We start from the raw sequence: 21,361 nt of genomic DNA, 5'->3' as shown, positions 1-21,361 counted from the left end.
ACGACATATTATGTTGTTGTCAACAGTGTGATTGCACTGGACAGTTAAAACTCAGTCAAGGTAGGCTAACGTCACATAATGCGAGCTAACATGACATATTGATAGGAGAAACACTATCTGTCATGTCTTTCAGAAAACAGGACGTTTTATGTGTCTGAACAGATACGGGTCATTTTTTGGTTTGTGACAGCAAGATTAGTTTTGTGCGGTGGTCATAACTCAAATGTCTGTGTTCTTGTCTCGGTGATGGATTTACAGGCAGAATTTGAATCATGTTGAAAAATGTAGTTAACTTTTTTTTTTCTTACAATTGTTGAAACATTTCTTGCCTGCTGCATTGTTATCAACAGGATTTTCTGACAGAACATTTTCTTCCCGAGTTAGTCCTGTACTCCTGCTTTTCCTGGAAGTTGGTAAATTATGCATATACCTGTATAGCCTCAGGGAAATATATTGTACTCCAGGCCATTCATTATAAATGAATATGCACAACTGTAGCATTCACGAACAGCTGGTGTCCTCGGGTAGGCTTAAACCCAACGTGATTCATCGCCATGTTGCTTTCGTAATTCTATCTGCCTTGAAGCAAGATGCAGGGACACACATGTAGTGTGGATGCCCGCCTCTGCTGGCTGCCTGGATCAAATAAGCCTCTCTGAAATCCTTCCCTGCTGGCAGGACAGTGCACTTCAGGCCTACCTCATCAGTTTCCTAAATGTCCATAGCATTGCATCAGTTAGAGCTTTGTGAGAAAGCTCCTAAGCTCCTCTTTGACACTGTCATATCTGGATGTCTTTTTGAGGGTTCCCCATTGACTGGTACCTCTCCGTGGGCTCTGTTACTCAATCTGTTTTAGTATTTTTTTTTCTACCTTGAAAGTTCAGCATCAATATTGTCTTCTTAAGTCTCAGCCTGGGGTGACGATGCACAAATGGGGCACCACTGCTGGCCACGAGAAAGCGAGTGAGAGGGAAACAGTGGGAGAAAGCGTGTGTGCAACTGCCCATTGGTGTGTCTAGTGCAGAACTGATTTAAGGCCGCAGGCCACAGGAAGGAGGCTGCTCTACACTCAGGGCACGTCCCTGAAACCAGCAGCAGAGGAAGCACTATTGCCATTCAGCAGCATCGACTGCAGACGCCTAAATGAGTCTGTTCTGTCCTGCAAAGCCCAACGTGGCAGTTCGCCACTTGCTCAACTTCTCCAGCTCCCCTCCCTGCTCCTGCTGCTTCATCTTTCCTTTTTCTTTCAGTCACACACCTTTACACTTTTACCATCTCTCCCAGTCATTCATCTTTTAGTCACCACTTTTTTTAAACATTCACAGTCCATCCAGTAACTATGCTCTGATCTGTTAACACCATTTTATTGCAAAGTCCAAACTAGAAATGCCAAGATCAGATGATGACCAGAGTCACAAGGTCTGTAGGGTTCACAATACAGCGACCTGAGCTATCTCATATGGAAAAGATATATATATATATATATATATATATATACACATATACATATATACATATATATATACATATAAATCTTATAAAGTTTGTATCTGTCTTGTGTGAAACATATATGAAAACAGAGTGAAAAATACAAGATATAAGATCCCTTGAAAAATTATATAAATGAAACTTGTATGTTTTGGATACTTAATAAAACAATATATGAAAGTAATGAGAAAGTGGCCACTTTCATGAGGAAATCATATAAGCCTTATATGATTCACTATATGAAGTAGGCCACATCTTGCGCAAGTCTTTTATAAGTTTTTTCTATTTCTTTTCCATATGGGTATGGTGTTCGTTTACCGCTCTCTGTTGGCAGTAAACACATGAATGCCTTCGTCGAGGACATCCTGACGAGGATTCAGGACCTGCTGGAGCTCACTCCACCTGTGAGTGGAACACAGAAGCCATCTATGTCCACTGTGAGCGACCATCTTTGAACAGAGGCGGTGGTTTACGACACCAACTGTCTGCCATCTATAATCCAGTTTTGAGTTCCCTCCCCAGACGCCTTAACGCCCACTCACATCCTGGGCTATCTGACCTCAGGAATTTGCATGATAAGGTGGGGCCAGGTTTCACAATGAACTCACCCGATACCCTGGCTGATTGGGACCCACACCCGCTTTCACACCTTGGCTCATGTGATTAGGTAGAGGATCATCAGGGGTTCTTTGTCCCTTTTAGGGGGAAACTCCCACTAGGTTTAAATCTGGGACTCCCCACCATTTGACCTTAGAACTGAAGAAGCTTCTCGGATGAGAGGTGAAACGTCTTCAAGCAACTTAAAGAAGTCCAGACGCTTTTCTTTGCAAACTCCTTTGACATGGGTATGACTGCTACATAAAACTACCAGGGTGACAAAGCTCCAAAGGAGCTTCCTAAGCATGCTGTGTTTGCGTTGCTCTTTAAAGCTTCTTTAAATTCATGCATGTGTGTCATTCTCATTATCACACACATTTATTTAGAAGGACATGTCTATTTACCTCTTCTGGCTGAAGAAGGTGTTAGCCATTAAACTTCTATACACCTCACATAGCATGACTGTGATTTGACTGTGTAAGGCCCAGTCGGTCATAATATCTTCCACTTATTGGCCAAGTTACAAAAAGGCACAGGCCAAAAAAAATGTATCAGTTCAAGTGTATCCTGCTAGAATGAACATGGTAGCATACCTAATCACCAGTAGACTAACCCAGTTTCTTTTACACCAGACATCCTCAGTGTCTGTCACCCAGTTTCCACAGTTTCTGCCTTTAGCAGATGCAGTTGTGAAAACACATAGCTCTTACTGAAATTTGTCACCGAAAATGTTGACAAAAACGTTCTGGCCGCTAGATTAATAAACAATGGAAGGATTACGGCTTTGTTTTGATTAAATCTGTTTGCCTGCCTGAATCGGGCCATATTTAGCACACAGTAACGTGTGGGTTGTTAGCTAAAACGGTGAGGATTTGTTTCTTCATGCCTGCATATTTATGGTATCGCTGCGTAGAACTTTTCACCTAATGTCCCTTTGCCACCTGGGGGTTGATGGAAGTGGAGTGGGATGGGTTAGTATCGGGGACGGTGTGATGACAGCTCGTGAATTCTAAAAGCATTATCTATCCCCGGCAGCCAGCCTGAGCAGCTTCCTGCCGCCTCTCATCTCTCCTGTGTGTTGCATTGAATATGGTTCTCCAATTGGGGTCATGGCACAGACCGATAGGAAGCTATATTCCTTCATAACTAGAGGCAAAGCTACAGAGTTCAGTATTAAGAACAGAGTTGGCAGATCTGACCACAAGCTGACTGGCAGACCAAGAATCTCAAAGTTATAAACATTAGAAAACAAAAAAAGTGCCTTAGGGGATGCATCATTCTCCCGATTTACTACTTTAAATTCAGTCTGTGATATATCATCCAGAGTGGTGCTCTCTAGTGGTAAACTTATGAGTGTCTGCTTCCAAATAAACTGATACCTTTATTCTGAAAGTCTTCTATCTTTGCATTTGCAGACTGAAATTTAGCTCAGCTCATTTTAAAACACCAAGAATCACTAACTAGTTGTTATGAAGCCTTGGCTTGTTTTGTTTTGTTTTTTTGCTCTTTATTGCATTACAGGAGTTTAATATGATCTTTTTTTTCTGGTCAGAGTCAAATAACAGCTGGAACTAATACAATGTCTTATCTTGTTCTAGCTATTCTTTGGTATTTTCTTTTTCTTTTTAGGCAAAAGGCGAAACACCCAAAGATGGTTAATTTGCTATCAAATAAGATTGAGAGCAAATCGTCAAAGATAAAATTAGGTCACGTTGATGTTATTTGCAATGCAAAATTACACACAAGTGATTAATACAGACATTTTCTGTTGATCATCCAATCCTTTGAGCATTAAAACCAATATACATTAGTTTATAGGTTGAAGGGAAAGTTCGCACAACAAAGTGAAAATGTTTATAACATCTTAAAAAGAGTTCATTATAAGTCCAGATACAGACACTCAGAATACGTGTTCCTGTTTTGTGTCCAAACCTGCATGAGGGTGTCCTAAAATCGTTAGGTTAGAAATTTTGATCATAGTTGTTGCTGCAATGTTTTCTGCTAAAACAAATGTCAGAGTGGTGGGTCGCTTTACTGCACTGTAGTGGGTACAGTGCAGCAACTCTTAGCGGCTCTCTCGCTCATCCTTCCCTTTTTCTCCCCTTTTCCCTGATCACCTATAGGGATTGATGATCGTGCCAAAGCAAAAACAGAAAAATCCATACCTCTCTCCTGCCCTTTTCATATTGCATTGATTTCATGGTGAAATATCAATCTGCATATGTCATGTACTATTGCAATGCTCAAAACATATTCAAAGGTAAATTATCATAAAACTGCTTTTGAGGGCATTTTTTACAAGTTGAGTTTGGACAGCTTCTCATTTGTAGAGGAAGGTAAGGTTAAAAAAAAAACTTCTGGTGACTTTGACTTACAGGCTATAAATAAAATGTATGAGTACACTTTAAATTGCACTGACGTATCCACACACCAATATAGGTACATGTTTGGGGTGCAACTACACTTGCAACTGCAGTTAGAGTGGGATAAAAGTAGCAGTTTGTTTGCTTGTTTGTTTGCATAAGATATGATGATTTTCCTAAATAGGTGGGAGAAAAATAGTGTTGATTTTGCAAAATCTATTGCAGAAACAGCACAGATGTTACTTGTAATGATAATAATATTAATAATAATAAGCGTCTCAATTAAATTCAGCCATTACTAATTTTATTATGACTGAAATAGATTTTTTTTCTTGTGGTAAAAATAAAGACCAGTCTAAAAATGAGGCTTATTTTTCAGTGCTGATAAATCACCCACTATTTGTTCTTCCACAGCTACGATATGCTTGTTTGTCATAAACCTTTACCACGGGAGTGTTGACTTGCCTTTGGCTCATTTAGGTTTGGGGTTATAGAAAGGGATGGATCGAGTAACTTTGTAACTTCCTAATTAAACAATATGCATGTTTTTTTATGATGTTCAATATGTTTCTGAACATTTTATCTGCGAGCTTTATCTACCCACTGTTTTTGCAATTACTACTTACAAATTTAGAGTTGAGAACGTGCAGGAGGACTGAAGCCTAAGGGTAATCATCTTGCTGTGCAGATGGTCCAAGATACATGAGAACAATTTCATAAGGTCTTCTCATAATGTAGCTTTGGCTCTGCAGTGGTTGTGTATATTTTAAAATACACCCTGCAGCTTGCTCATCAGGGGTGTTTTTACTACATCACAAGCATACCGCTCACAAACATTTTTCCACCAAAACAGGGTGGATTAATTCTTTTAACATACTAAATGCACGTGTCATGGTGTAGCTATTTGCACACATGTACATCTCAGGGGATTTAGTCAGATAAATATATAAAATTAAACACATGTTTTTATTTTTTAAACAAATTTACTGATGGGAAGCTCTTAGTAGTTCTGGTACTTTTTAACCTTTAAGCATTCAGAACATAGTTCTCTTTATTTCATGTTTTAATTTAGTGTATTCCACAGTCCACAGTACATGATGTGAAATATCTCCACATGATGACATTTGAGAGCAATAGCCCAGTTTATTCAATGTAGGGCAGGTCGTACAATAGAGATTTGAGTCCTCTGGGCAGTGTTTTGGTGGGAAATGGATTCTGTACCTTTGGCTTGTATACAGCAGCCTAAAGCTTTAAGGCAGATAAAAGAACAGAAATAAAAAAGGAGGAAGAGGGAGTGAAATGAGTTGGAGGGGAGAGCAGGGCGAAGGAACATTCAGCAACAATATCCTTTTTGCTGAAACTTTACATATGTCAGCACTTCAAAAGTTTTCCTATTACTATTTATCCCACATCCCCTCCAAGAGCTCCAGATATTCATTTGATCTAACCTTTTATTCTGCTCCTACTATAATACTCTAAAGCTAAATGCATAAGATGCATATATTCTTTCAAACTTTTTGCAAGTAATTAGAGACAAGTGGATTTCCGGGCCGAATGAAACATCGCTTTGAGCACAACAATTGATTCATCTTTGTAAAATAGCTTTGCCACCGGAGGACTTTCAGGACAAATCTAAGCTGGTGGAGTAGCAGTGCTCCCAGTATCTCTCTGTGTCTGTTATCATTGCACAGTAGCAGTATCTGTTATATAGTAGAGCGTTCCTACTGAGGAATGGGCAAAATATGAAATCTACAAGAGACAAACTACCAGAACCAAATTGTTTTCTATTGGCTGCATAATAGGATTTTTTGGAAGATGGGAGCACATAGGGCATTTCTAACAGTGAAGATCCAAGAGCAGAGGAAGTGAAGGTGGAAGAGTTTAAAAACCTGGGGTCAACCATCCAAAATTAACAGACAGTGCACAGGAGAGGTTGCGAAGAGGGCGCAGGTAGGGTGGAGTGGGTGGAGAGGAGTATCAGGGGTGATTTGTGACTGAAGGATAGCGGCAAGAGTGAAAGGGAAGGTTTACGAGATGGTAGCGAGACCACCTATGATGTATGGTTTGGCTGACAAAAAGAGAGGAGGCGGAGCTGGGGGTGGAGGTGGCAGAGTTTAAAGATGCTGCAGATTTCATTGGGAGTGACCAGAATGGACAAGATTAGAAATAAGTGTATCAGAGGCACAGCTCAGGTTTAGCCTTTTGGAGACAAAGTTAGAGAGGCAAGGCTGAGATTGTCTAAACATGTGCAGAGGAGGGAGAGTGGCTATTTTGGATAAAGGATGTCAGATGTGGAGCTGCCAGGAAGGAGAAAAAGACGAAGACTTTGTGGCTGTAGTGAAAGAGGACATGCAAAAGGTTAGAATGATAGAGGACGATGCTAACGATAAGGTGAGATGGAAATGGATCCACTATAGTGGGCAGCCAAAAAAAGAAGTGTGCACAAAGGTCATTTGAATGCAGTACTGTCTGTCAGATTGTTTATAATTCATTTTCTTAGAACTCTGACAATCACAGTGGGCTGCTGCAAGCTCTGCTTATGACAAAGAAAATGTAGCTTTCAGCAAGTGCTCTCCATGACTTGATGTTTATGTTCACTCAAAGGAAGCATGGTAAGTTGGTGTGTGCTGAAAGTTGCATGGCAGGTACTGAATCTGCTAACAAAAGACGACAATTTCACTGTGGTGCAAAGCGCTGGGGTTGATCTCTGGGGAGAGGTTTAATTCCCCCCTGAGTAAGGGTGCCATTAAAATGCAATGACATGAGATTAATGTTCATCTTGAAGTGACATTTGCTTTCTCATTTACTGCAAAAATTGTCTTGGAATATTGGGTGCTAGGTGTTGTTTTGAATGCTGATGAGCTCCCAAAGCTGCTCAAAGTATGTGCGGTGACAGTGTGAAAAATGTTGGATGTGCTTTATAAAGAGGAAGGGGATCTAGCTGAGTAAGGGACAAACAGTAAAACAAGACCATCAGCAAATTGGGACTGTGAACTTTGAAACTGTGCAGATTTCAAACTTACTGTATGCGAGATAAATGGATGTCCTCAGCATTAATATCTGGACTGCAATGGGAGTTACCTGATCACAAACCTGATTTAAAATGCATTATGTGGTTGCTTTTGAAAATATGTAGTTACCTAAGGATCCTGAGGAGGACAAAAAAACAAAAATGTATACATCTTTTGATGCCCGGTGCAATTTAAAGGCTTAGATTACCTGGTTATGGTCTGTGTGTATGCGCTTCAAATAAACCTATTCATTTTTTTCTTTCTCTCCTCTGACTCATATTTCTTTCTCTCTCTCCCCCCCCTCCCCCTCCCTTTCTCTCATACAGAGTGCCTGTAAGTAGCAGCTCCATCTTCTTTTCCTTGTGTGTGTACCCTCTGCAAGAGCCGGGGACACATACTATATGTGTATGTGAGATGAGGAGGAGCTAAGTGGCTACCACAACCACCTAGATCAGACAGCCTCCTGTGCTGCAAGATGGATTAGAGCCCCACACCTCAGGAGATCAAAGGTAGGAAAAGATGTTTGGTAATCAGCCGCCACTCACCTGCCCTGTTTAATGACAATGAGTTTAGACTAAGGTCTTTTTGCCATCTGTGGGCTGTAGGGTGTGTAAGAGGGATACACCATGCTGAATGTCAATATTTATTTTGTATTAAAAAAACTTCACAAATGTGAGCATATTTCCACTGAAATTTAAAGTTGCACATCACATGTGGTTATTGTCCCCAAATATAAGAAACTTGTACAGAAGCATCCTTTAAACAAAGCGTCCATATAGCAGAGAAAATCTGTTTTTCTACAGTAGTCTACTATAAATTGAAGTAAAATGCTTTTATAATACTGGCACTATTTGAGGGTAATATCTGGGTTCAAGAGGTTAATTCAAGTGGAAAAATATCAGCAATCTAAAACATCACTGGTAAACACTAGGATAGACCTTTGAATTGCCGCCCACGTCTCCAATTTTGTCAGCAGCTCCAAAAGACCCAGTGTTGCTCTTGTGAGTTGAAGAAGCAAGTCAGCGAGGGAAAACGCGCTTCTGCTCTTAGTATTGTGATTAGTATGCTGTATTGCTCGCTGCATCTATAAATAAAAGTGTAAGCCAAAGGCCAGGCAAGTTCTCTGGGAGTTGTTGAAAGTAATTCTGGAAAATGCAGAAGAAACACTGACTGAATTAGAAGCAGATCAGGGGGGTGGAGAAAATAAACGTGCGTAACAAAAAGGCGAATCTGACTTCACGAAATAACATGCAGAGCAACACAACGGTATGGGAGACGTTCAGTTCCGATGTACTCCAACTTCAGTTGGAAACTTGAGAAATTTCCAGGTCTGAAAAAGTTCCAGTTAATTTTTTTTACACCAAAAACATCCCAGTTTAATTCGGAGTAGTGTTTTTTCATTTTTACGAAGTTTCAGTGGTAAACTACTGGTGGTGTTTTCAGGATTTCATAAAAGATACAAAAAGCCACTTTCATGCTTGTGGCAGGATTTTTCATTTTTAATCATTAGCATTTTTGCCACTGTCATGTGAGTTTTCTGTTTTTTTTTTCAAACCAGAAATCACCGTATTTGGATTATGTGGTCAATATATCATTATGACTATGAATATATAAACACTAAGACACTTGGTTAGCAAGCTGCATCCATGCGATGTATGAGTGCAGAGACAGAGATTGTTAATTAACAGGCTTTATAAGTCTTTAATTTCATGCACCAAAATTTGAAACAAACTCTGTGTTTCAAATTTTTTCTGAAGCAGAAAAACTAGATTCAATTCATTTTTATTTATATAGTGCCAAATCACAGAAACAATTGTGTCAAAGTGGTTTATATTGTAAGGTAAAGACCCTGCAATAATACAGAGAAACCCCCAATAATAAGATGAATCCCTATGAGCAAGCACATGGAGACAGTGGGAAGGAAAAACTCCCTTTTAACAAGAAGAAACCTCCAGCAGAACCAGACACAGGGAAAGGCAGCCATCTTCCATGAATGGTTGGGGGTGAGGGGGGGAAGATATGATAAAGACACACTGTAGAGGAGAGCCAGAGATTAATAGTAAGTAATGATTAAAAGCAAAATGTACTATAAACACACAGTGAGTAAAAAACAGTGAGTGAAGTAAAAACAAATAATGCGTCGTGGTAAGAAGCCCAAGCCTGTTGCAGGATATCTACAGAAGCCCTAACTGTGTTTTATTAAAAAGAACATTTTTAAGCCCAATTCTAAAAGTACAGAGAGTGTCTGTCTCCTGAATCCAAACTGGGAGCGGAAAGCTGAAAGCTCTGCCTCCCATTCTACTTTTAAATACTGTAGGAACCAAAGTAAACCAGCAGTATGAGAGTGAAGTGCTCTATTGGGTTCAAATGGTGCTATGAGGTTGTTAACATCCAATAAGGCCTGATCAAAACCACTTTTTGCACTAGGCAGTAAAGATGATGCTGTAAAGTTGGATATTTAAACATCAGGATGAGTGGGCATGAACCTGCTTTTGGAGTCCAACCTCAGGTGGCCACTAGAAGAACTTTTTGGCCTTTATTTTTCAGTCCCAAAGGTTTCCGCATGGTCAACAATCTCATCTTCTGGGTAAAAATCAAGTTCCTTTTTGTAAACACAACACTCAGACTTGCCCTCCTCATGGTTGATTTATGGTGGTCAAGTGAGCTAGAGAGTCAAGGGAAAACAAGAGCTTTAATGAGAACAAAGGTGTGAATGGCTGAAATAAAACTTTATTTTCTGCTTGCTTAGCAGAGGTTACATTATAAAGCACAAACAAACACACCCACACCTCCATGTAACCACGGCAGAAGACGCTACATTACCAGATTCTGTGTGAATGTGACAGCTGTACACTATCAAGACCAAAAAGAAATGTCATAAGAAGACAGCTAAATGAGTTTGGATCAACAACCAATTCAGTACGGTTTGTGTAATGACATACTCTATATTAGACCCCACAGATTGTTGATCTAAAATCCTTTACATTTGAAAGAAATTCCTACCTTTTAACACACGCTAAAATGATTGTAAAAGCTGTTACATAGTCAGCCTTTTTGAAAGCACGTTGAATAACATGTTTCCATTTGAAACTTTTCAATTATTGCAAGGAAAAAAATCCTCTTCTCCACATGTGCACACCCACACATGTAGGCACGGTCCAAAAATAAGAACACTGATTTAGCCTATGTCATATTACTAACTCTTATGTGTGTCAGTAACAGTAAAACCAAACTGCTATTCATATTCAGGAGGACTCGCTTTTCATATTTTTAAGCCACCACATTCTCCCACAGGTCCAGTTTGCTGTGAATACAAATGCTGGAACACACAGTGTGCTGTACAGACATTGAATTTCTTTGAGGCTCGAGTGCCCCATGAAATCTACTACTAACAGAATTTGACTTTTTATTGACTTTGGCTCAAAGGAAGTGGATTGAGCATATGGTTTCAATTTCACTGCCCACTTGTGGAATCTTTGGTGAAAATGTTGCATTTTAGCCACTCAGTATGTGACAACTACACCATTCTCTATTATTGGAAATATTGAACTAGTTCTTGTACGTCATGCTCGTTAAGACCTATTAAGCTCATTTTCACTTCACGTTTTTATTCTGCGACTACACTACAGCAGGTTCAGTGCATTAAGTTTAGCAGATATAAAATAGCGCTCAGTTCCTTATTTCCAGAATACCTTTTATGTGCTTTGGCATGTCTGTGGTGTGTATAGATGTTTGTGTATGCCTGCGTTTGATTAACTGCTTTTATTTGTGTGCTGACTGAATTGACGAGCCTGCACCAGTCTGCTCCTGTCTCTGTTGCCTCTGGGCTACCTGCCTCCTTCCCTGGCTGCTCCTGAGAAGTAGAGATAAGGCCCACTGATGTTTGTCTGCTCCCTGGCAGATTACTGAGGCAGACAGGTACAAGAACTCTGGTAGACAGCTCTAGTATATTGGAGGCCAAATAAGAAGTTACTGGGGATGTCCAAGCTGACCATAGCGCCAATCCAGCCTGAATGCCATTTGGCTTCTTTATATGTGCTGTTGGTGTTGAGCTTGTTACTGTTGGAAAAGAAACTCTGAATTTTAATGAATGAATATACATGATGTCACCAATTTTTGTTTAGTAAATACTTTAATGATTACAGACGCTTTTGGCTTCTCGTTTGTTTCAAAAGGGATTCCCACAGCAGACGTGTCTGCATGCTTGATTTCACTCTGGATGCCCTTCCTGATGCAACCCTCCTATTTATCCAGGCTTTGGGACTGGCACACCTTTGGGAAGGCTCTGTTTGTGTCTCCTCCCAGTCTTTTAATTCTGAAGAAAATGAGTAAATCGCTAATGCTTGCATTTAAAATTCATTGGTCACAAGCATACCAGAAACTTGTATATATAGTTATGGTTATATATGGTCTGCGTCACGTCTTGCATGGTGATAGGAGTTCAAACAGAAAACAAATCATGGAGGATTTTCAAAGTTCTTCATGGAAAACTCAGCAAACTGGTGTTGTTATAGCCTTTGTTGTTTTATGACTCAAGATTTTGATTGGCTAATTACCATTTTGCTAACCTCAAGGATCTTTTTATCTTTTGAAATTGTTCCCATTGTATGCTTGTAAGTTGTAAAATAAATTAAAATGCATAGCTAGGGCCTGTAATACTCAATTTGTATTTTAAAGACACTTTAGAAGCAAAACCTTTTATAAAGGAAGGCATAGATCTGTGTGTGCAAGTCCATGTCTGCCTTTTGTATGTTTACCCTTAGAGCACCAGGCTGTGAACATTAGGGTGTGATTAAAGCTCAGGGTCCATGTGGGATTGCCTAATTAGGCCTTTCTACTTCTGTGAAGAACAGTTCACAGACATCATGGAAAGAAAATTGCGGTAAATCTTATTTTATCCATGGTAGTGAGGGCAGAGAGGACAAAGCGGAAGAAGTGTTTGGTCTCCATTCGTAAGAGATCGGAGGCTTCATTTGCATCAGGTCCATGTGCTTTTCTGAAAACAGAGACGTGTATTTTTCTTAAAACTGAAAAGATCGTTTGAAAAAAAAAGTGAAAGGAGGAGTTATACTGTAAAATGGTAATAAGGAGTGCTTGAAAATGTGGCTTTGTCAACTGGAAACTATTGTATGAAAACCAGTGACCCTGCACATATTTGAAGTCCATGGTAAAACTGCAGCATGCACAGTACAAGTGGTCATAACAGACTACTAGGAAGTGACGTAAAAAAATATGGGCAGGAATGGAAGTGGTCCTTCGGTGCATGAGTAGATGATCTTGAAGGGGTCAAATTTAAATCAGGCAAGGTTATGATGAAACTTATACTGTGATACTTAGTCATGTTTATCAATCATTAGGAACATGTTATATCAAAGAGTCCAAGTTCAGCTCTCAGTTTGCTGGTCCTCTATTTGTTGTTGTGTTTGCTTGACTTGTGGTTGATCAGAGCTTTTTAAATTGTTGTTTGAATATTTTTGTTGCCAATTTATGGAGATGGTTTCTGATTGTGGATCTCAACTGGCGGAACATAAATTGTTCATTACTCCGACACCATGTGGTAGGCAGTTTTGTCCACATGCCTGACAGCTCTTCTGGAAAATGAAATCAGGGGGAACAAAAGATGCATAAGCAAGATCAGAGTACAACGGATAACACATGATTCAAACACAGAACTCCTCGTCTGTGTAGCACATTGAATATACATGGCGAAGAAAGCCTAGAGGGGATGTAAGGTTTTAGAAAGAGTTAAGAAGCTGTCTTTTACAAGGTGAAGTGCAGCTTATGAATTAGAAAGTATAACACTGGCTGAATGACAAACTACGCGGATGAGAAATAGTATAATTATGCACCTGAAATACTGCACAATACATCACATGGCAGCAACTCAGAAGATGCTGAGGTTTAAACGTGGCATGGTTGTTGATGCCAAATTGGGTGGTCTGAGTATTTCAGAAACTGCTGATCTGCTGGGACGCAGCCGACTCTAGGGCTTAAAAAGAATGAAAATATCCCACGAGAAGCTGTTCTCTGTGAAAATGCATTGAGAAGGACAGCTGCTTCAAGCTGAGAGGAAGGTGAGAGCATCTCATATAACCACTCATTACAACTAATCGATGCTCCATACTGCCTTGTATCAGCAGCTCAGGCAGGTGGTGGTGTGGGGGATACTATCTTGGTCCATTTTGGGTCCCTTAGTACCAACTCAGGAACTTATACAAGCTACAGCATATATGAACATTGCTGCTGACCGTGTCCTTCCCTTTACGACCACATCTTCTCATGTCTGCTTGGAGCAGGATAACACACTATGTCAAAAAGTTCAGATCATTTCAATCTGAAGGATAAAAGGCAGTCCAACCTAGTACTACCAAGGTGTATCTAATAAAGTATCTGGTGTGTGTATATTTTAAAAAATGCATAATGTACTGTGCTGCTCCTTTAAACAGTCCCAAACTAAGTGTGAATAGAAATATAAAAACCTTGTTTATTAGGTGCTGCTTTAATTAAGACCAAACCATCTTAATTAGAATTGAGTGACATATGGGCGAAGGTTGGGGTGGCTTTTGGCGCTTTTGAGCTTAATCAGTGGCAGCATCTGGCCGGTGAGTAGCTGTCAGAAGTAACAGATGTATAGAGCTGCATTCATCGCAATAGACAACTCTGTTATAGGAATTAGAAGAAGTAGTTTAATCTGCATTCATTGAAAACATTTATAACAATTAACGAGGCAAAAATATGCAAACTCAAAGCCCAAAAATACCAAACCCAGGTTTGGTATTTTTGGGCATTTAGCAATGGAGGGTGTGGAAAATATGCATATAGGCACTCTTGTTGGACCATGTGATGTTAGAGACTATGCTTGCAATTCATTCACACATCATTTATGCTAAAAAGGACAAAGCATACCCTTTTGTGCAGCCGGGGAACATGAAGCATTGATTTTTGTCTGCATTATGAGATGCTGCTTGGCTTTTTATGAACACAGTAGTGCATAATTGGAAAATCCAAACCCATGATACACAACCTCCATAAGATTTTCTGCCACTTGCATCAGCAGTTGTCATGAATGCGCACTGTAATTTCTGGTATCTGGTGAAGGAATTAAGATTCACTGTTAAACTCAGTGGCACAAATCTGCTGGTAAACATTCAGTTTCTGTCTGTCTCTCTCTCACTTCATGCCATGTTTCCTTCAGTCAATGATCGTGTCTTATACTTTTTGTTACCATACTGCCTGTTGAATGGGAAAGAATATCGATTTCAGGTGCAGGTTTCTGGGATCAGAAATACAGAAGGACGGCGAGAGATGGAGGAGTTTTAAGTAGAGGTCAAATAAAAGCTAGCTAGAAGAAAGGAAGGCACAGCTATGAGGCACAGCAGAAGAGAATAAGAGATAGTAGGGAGTAGAGAGACGGGTTTGGAGACAGAGAGAAGGCAAGACTGTCTGAGGATTTAGACAGAGAAACAGAGGCGGTGAGAGAGACATGATACCTCGGATATTAGAAACAGAAGAAGAGGTTGAGAAGGAGTTTGAGTGAGTGTAGCTGGCAAAGTCACCATAGCATCTCCAGATATGATCAGCACAAGACTGAAGGGCAGCAGCGTGTAAACAGGCTAGACGGTACTGCCTGCTCCAGTGGTGTGTGGTGAGGGGTGGTATTGTTTCAGCTATTGTGGACACTTTCCAATCCCATTTACAACTTGGAGAGACCTCGAGTCAGAGTTACACAGAAACTGGCTGTTGTCACAGAGTAAGCTGGCTAATAAATGGGACCAGTTTGCCTGAAAAGTCTTGTAATAATAGGGCAGAAGAGGTCAGACTTGGAACGTGACAATGCGGTGACATGAAGCCAGAGGTGCTGATGTTGATCTTTTGTTGACAAAAAACCCAACAATGCTGTGTTCCATTTGTTCTGTGGATAATGGATTGTTTAAGCCTGGTTAGAGGCCATTAGCGGCTCCACAATCTGGGCTTCAGCTTGGTTCAGAAGCTTAGATTCCCAGCAATAATGCCCGCGTAATCCTCGGTTAAACGTATTATGGTTCTTGCTAAAAAACTGATGCTTTGGTAGAGAACACCATTTTCACCCTTTCATGCTTTTTAGCAGGAGCACGTTGTAGGGAAGGTGATGGTTCAGGAAATCATTGCATGATTATTATTGTTATGCATGATTATTGGCCTAAGTAATACAATTTAGAAAAGTAATCTTTTAAAAAGCCTAATGAATAGAAATGGCAAATATGAACAGGGCGTTTCAATCTGCTGTGCTCTTTGCTGTCAAGGGAATGGAGCACACAGTAGTAAATTGACTTAGCGTGCATCGAGAGATGAGGGTTTTTTTTTCTTGCACAACTTTGTGTCTGCCACTTTGCGTCTATGTTGGATGCATACTGTTAAAGCTAGATATTATTTGGAGCTATAAGGCTGATTTTGGTATTTTAAGAAATAAGTACTCCCTAGGCTCTTTGTCTGCAGAAACACCACAGACATTTTCTAGCACTTTGAGTGTTACATAAATACAGAATTTAGTTTCTATTATCATCGCTGCTCTTAGCTGGTTTTCATCAAGCCCAAGCCTCGTGTCATTATTAAGTTAAATGAAACACAATGTTCGCCTTCGGGACTGAAGGGTAACACTAATACACAATAATTTTGCCTCCGGGAAACTCTGGACTTGTTTTAATCAGGTGAATGCACTTGCATTCAAGCCCTGTCCACGTCTGTGGTGGTGTAGTAAATGAAGAGCTGCGATGAATAAGGACAGATCACGTGCTATATTTCCATTCTCATTGGGCTTTTAGTTTTCACTGAGCTGTGAACGCTTCCTCCAAGACAGCACAGGAAGAGAGCATCTGCAAATTGCAAAGAGACAATTTGCTGTTGAATAACCCCGCTCTTTGCAAGTGAGTGACAGGTCCTTATCAGAGCACCCGCCGACTGATCAAAGTTGAAAGGGGGTCAGGCTGAATTAAAGACCAGCTAATTAAAATGTCCAGGGAGCATGCCAGCCCTCGTTTCGTTTATCGCCTTGTGCACGGTTGGGTAAAGAAAGAGAGAGGTGAGATTGGGGTAAAGGAAGAAAAAAAACAGGTGTGTTTAACTTCATCTGATATTAGAGGATATATTATTAAATGCTATATCACTGTGTTTGGTTACAATCAGAGGCGTGTAGCTCAACTCTCGGTTTAAAAGCTTCACCTGTATTTGATTAGATGATTTTGGTGGGAGTTTGGCAAGAGTTTATCCACCTATGAAGGGCACAGTCGATGCTAGATTGAAGTCCCAGGTGAAGAAAAAAGCATTCCAGTTGTGTTTTCAGCCTGATTTCCTTCTTTATTGTTACTTGGTCTTTTGTACTTCTCCCATTCTCACCAAATGCTGGAGAATAGAGAGCCTGAGGCTGGTGATGTGCAGTTGCATGTGTGGATATATGGCATCAAGGCTGTTTCTTTGGTTGCATAAAGGTCACAGAAAGATTTAGTGTCTAGACTCCTTCCACTGGCTGTGGTTTTCTCTCAGGGGAGGAATTGTGGCTTTGAGCTTTTTGAAATCAAATGATGCATTCACACACACAAGCCAGAGAAAATCGAATCTAAAGGGTCCGGTGCCATATATATTGTATTTTTTTCCAGAAGTTTTACGCAATATTAATAATTTTGTAGAAAAAGAGGCAACAAGTGTCATGTTGCTAAAAGATATCATACTACAAGAGTATGCATGCGTATGTACATCACATCATCCCACATACAGCAGTCATTAACTTCATTACATTAATATATGTCTTTTTAAATAATCTCAGTTGTTTGAGTTTTCATATGCATCATCCCCCCGCGACCGCAATGCTACGTTGCCTGTTTGCATACTCTGAAAGTGACGGCACCTGTAACTTAACTGTCTTAATATTTTGCTTGAATCACCACTAAATAATAATGCACGTTATCATTACCTGTACATACACTGAATTATTTGTAGAAGAAATGATAATGAGAACTTGCTTTTTGTTATAAATAAAGTCTACTGATGGAAAGGATTGCATTCACTTTGTCAAATTATCATGAAATGCTGCTTAGGAATAGAAAATGCATTTTGTCCAATCACACTAATGTACTCTAGGTGTGAGAGCCAGTGCCATCGTGTTGTCTAATAATCTGAGAGTGTGTGTTTTCCCTCGCACTAGAGTTTTTGTTGTGAAGGTGTTTGAGGCTGACTGACACTGAGAGCGAATCATCCTAATGAGATGCCGTGCTGCTCTGTGGAAATGATTACCTCAGGGGAAGAGGCATTAGATTGATGAGGGCAATCTTTGCCTTCTTCTCAGAGAAACAAAAGCGTGTCCACCACCACCACCACCACACCATTCAGACAAGAGACAAGTCTCTACTTATCAGGCCAAATGGCCCATAACACTTCCTTGGAGAGTTAAAAGGGGGGCAAATCTGCACAGTACCACCTTAGCTTCAAGTGACAAAATCAATTTAGGTACTGTGCTGCTTACTTAGAAGTTCAATTTCTTAAAGTCATCAATAACAGCTTGCCTCTGCACATGCTGATCACCATAGCAACTCAGTGTTTCCTCAGACTAATACATAGATCGCAACCCTCTGCTTCCAGCTGTGTCTAGAAAATTCAAGGAAGTATTTTCAAATGTTCAATAAAGATGTGTTGTACACTAGCAATTAAGGTGTGTATCTCCTCTAAAATGTTAATGCTGATTAATCGATAACCGAGGTTATTGATGCAATAAAGAATGATTGCTGAGCGTCCCATTTGTTACTGTTTGGCCAAAGCTTCTGAGTGTGATTGCCTCCAAGCAGGCTTAGAGACCCATTAATCAGGACTTGGTTGATCGCTTCTCAGGTCAGCAGTGATCTAAGCCGAAGGGGTGGGGGGAAGCTTCTGGAGGTGAATGCGGCAGCAGTTTAATAGCTCACAGTGGAAAGATAGATTCCAACAGCAGTAATAGTAGTTGCTGTTTGCTGCTTTAACTGGTTGAAGGTTTCTGATTTCGTTTTTATTTTTCACGGCATGAAACGTTTTATTACTCATAACCAACAATAGATATAAATGATGGTGATAGTTTTTTCCAGTGCTGATATTGGTTGCATATATTATCGTAATGAGCTTAATAAATGTCAGCAACATATCCCAAAGACAGATCATCAGTTAGATCATGATGGTGGGTGAGCAGCGCTTGCTGGTGCTCCAAGGAGCAGTATACTGATGATCTCCCACATGTGGGTCAAGTTTTAGTAGTTTTTTTGCTTTGTTTGTAAGTCTTGTAGGTGTTTGTTCTCTTGGCTTTCTCGGTGCTAGGAACTGAAGAGTTATAAATGATTTTAACACGATAGCATAATAAAAAGAAGCATGAAAGTCTATGAATGGACACGAGCCAACAGAGGTAATGAATGAGGCTCCAGAAGAGAGTGAATGAAGTCGTCTTTCTGATTGCACATTTGCTAAGCTCCATTTAACATCTGCTCTACTTCCCACTGTTAGAGCATCAACAAAGCCATACACATCTGTTACTGATGAGCAAAATGACCCCGTCATTTCGAGAATTTATACACCGGAACAGTGTTAGGGTAATAAAATGGCCATCCTGCCGTATAACCTGTTCAGTCATGGTGTGTATTAATGCACACGTGAACAGGAAATAGTTTACATTAATATTGTTTGTACAGTATATTTAGTAAGAGAAGTTTGAGTTTATCTTAATAATAATAATAATAATAATAATAATAATAATAAATTTTATTTATGAGCGTCTTTCAAGTCACCCAAGGACACTTTACAATAAGATAAAACACTTAGTAAGTTTATTGCAGCAGGTCATCATTAACATGATTAACTTATTACATTCATATTTACAGTATACGTTACTCTTGCCGGACACATTTTTCTTCTTCTTCTTTTTTTTGGAAGAGTATGAGAACCTTTTGTTAGTGAAGTGAAATGGCTGCTTAAGCCGCCTGTGTTATAGTGGTTTCTATTACGTCTCTACAAGATTTCACTTAACATGCTAATCCAGCTCTGGAGTGGATCCTTGAAGAGACAGGAGACCGTGCTCTGAGGCCAAGGCTTAACTCTGGGATTTTATAGTTCACCTTCTCTCAAGTGTGGCAGCCCTCTACTGACACTTCAGACAATATATATTTGGCAGCATCCCACTTGAGGCATTGCTTAGCATTAACATCTCTCCATCCATGTCTCCATCCAACTATTTTCTTCCACTTATCTAATACATCAACATATTTATTATTAACTTTGGTCGTTTCACTTACGCTCTTTGTTTCCAAAATAGATCACTGGTTTCCTAATCCCTTTTAAAAGTGCTTTATCTTTCCATGTACTTACTAAAGCTCTGATGTCTTGAAATGCTTCGTTTTTCAAGTTTCGAGAATGAGGTTCAACAGTTCTGCAACCAACAGTTAGAACTTCTCCCTGAATTTCAAAGCAAGATTTTTAATTTGACTGTGATTCTTAAAGTCAAACATTCACTTTTCATGTAACACCATGACGTGCACTTGTGGTTAAAGCTGGAATCTGAAGCGGCAACTCTTGTAAGCGTCTGTGCCTTTAATTTTATGAAATTTGTGGGTGCCATTGGCTTGTTGTGAGAAGTGTTCAACTAATACTGCCGACAGCGTTAATTAAGCCACTATAATGAATCATAAAGTGTATAGATAAGCCTAATTTTCAGTCTAACAGTGATCCAATTTTTTAAAAAAATCTTCTTGCTGCCCTTAAACTAAAGAAATGAAGGTTCATGGAACATGACGGTGATGAAAATCTCTCTCCTCTCTCCCTCGGCCTGCCTTATCACTTCGAAGCTAATGAGCCGGGCTAGAGCAAAAACAGAAACATTTTGAACATTTGAATAACTTCTGAAAAGTTAAATGCAAACTGAGCAAGAGCTCGCTCATCATTCAGCAATAGCAAACACGAGCAACTGCTTTAAATGCAAAGAGATGACAGATGTCTGTTACTTCATAGCTGACAATACAGCTTGTTTTATTTCAGAGTTTCATTGTTGAAGTGATGTAAAATTAGTCTGAAGGAGCTTGATTTGCACTGAAAGGTTGCTGCATGCTGCTGCATGTCTAAAACAGATATTTTACGTCAGAAACAAAACTGAACTCTTTAATAAGATAAGATAAGATAAGATAGAACTTTATTAATCCCTCGGGTGGGTTCCTCTGGGAAATAATCTGAAGTGACTCACGAGACTATGGTGATGGGTTAATTGTATTTACAGATTAGCAATGGATTAATGCTGTCACCAATAACAATCCATGTTGCTGCATAGAATTCATCATTGGTTGGCGTATCTGAATATATCATCTCACTTTGGGTTCAATCAGTGCATAGATATGTTTTGTTTACTAGTTTTGCCTCTAGTTATTTCGGTTGGTTAGATCACTGGCTCGTCTAAAACTTTCAGGGTCCCCAAAGGATGAATTGCAAAAATTTCAGTGATCCCCTTCCTTCATTACCGCCACTACGTTTTCACAAATTCAGTTTGTCTAATTCTTTGTTTTACGACTGAATATTTTCAAAGAAAATGACAGTGCTGTCAACCTGAGCTTTGCTTGACTACTTTTATATTTTCTGATATAAACAAGCAGTAAGGGGACTGTTGCGCTTGAGATTCCCCACTGGTGGAAAAAGAGATGCTGTCCAAGTTTACAGTGAATAATAATAGGGAGAAAAAAAGACAGCAATCTCATGAATAAACAACATTTCTCAAATTTCTCTGGATTAAACTTAAATTGATGAGTTCCCATTAATAAAAGCTGAATGGGCCAACCCACAGTGTTGTATAGCAAAAACACAGTGCAGCCAACACCATGTTTTTCTCTTCAGATTTAAATGTTTTCAGAAGCAGGATGTGTCATCTCTTAA

At 39.7% G+C, this 21,361-nt stretch overlaps 2 protein-coding genes across 2 annotated transcripts in view; both read left to right on the top strand.

The window, feature by feature from the left end:
* grik4 (glutamate receptor, ionotropic, kainate 4) overlaps positions 1-21,361 on the top strand; it is a 362,254-nt gene that overhangs the window by 91,993 nt on the left and 248,900 nt on the right. Inside the window, exon 2 of the mRNA XM_086261523.1 lies at positions 7,786-7,968. The gene's annotated coding sequence lies outside the window, so the exon portion shown is untranslated. The remainder of the gene's footprint in view (positions 1-7,785; positions 7,969-21,361) is intronic.
* The window catches only part of LOC147314532 (uncharacterized), a 52,234-nt gene that overhangs the window by 8,406 nt on the left and 22,467 nt on the right, over positions 1-21,361 (top strand). The window lies entirely within an intron of this gene.

This window comes from Aulonocara sp. 'chitande type north' Nkhata Bay, linkage group LG14 (genome assembly GCF_057382095.1).
Source record: "Aulonocara sp. 'chitande type north' Nkhata Bay isolate Kocher_YH1m ecotype deep benthic linkage group LG14, A_spYH_male_GT1.1, whole genome shotgun sequence".
In the NCBI taxonomy this organism is placed as follows: Eukaryota; Metazoa; Chordata; class Actinopteri; order Cichliformes; family Cichlidae; genus Aulonocara; species Aulonocara sp. 'chitande type north' Nkhata Bay.
Note: the sequence above shows the minus strand (reverse complement) of the source record. Positions and strands in the feature narration are given on the sequence as shown.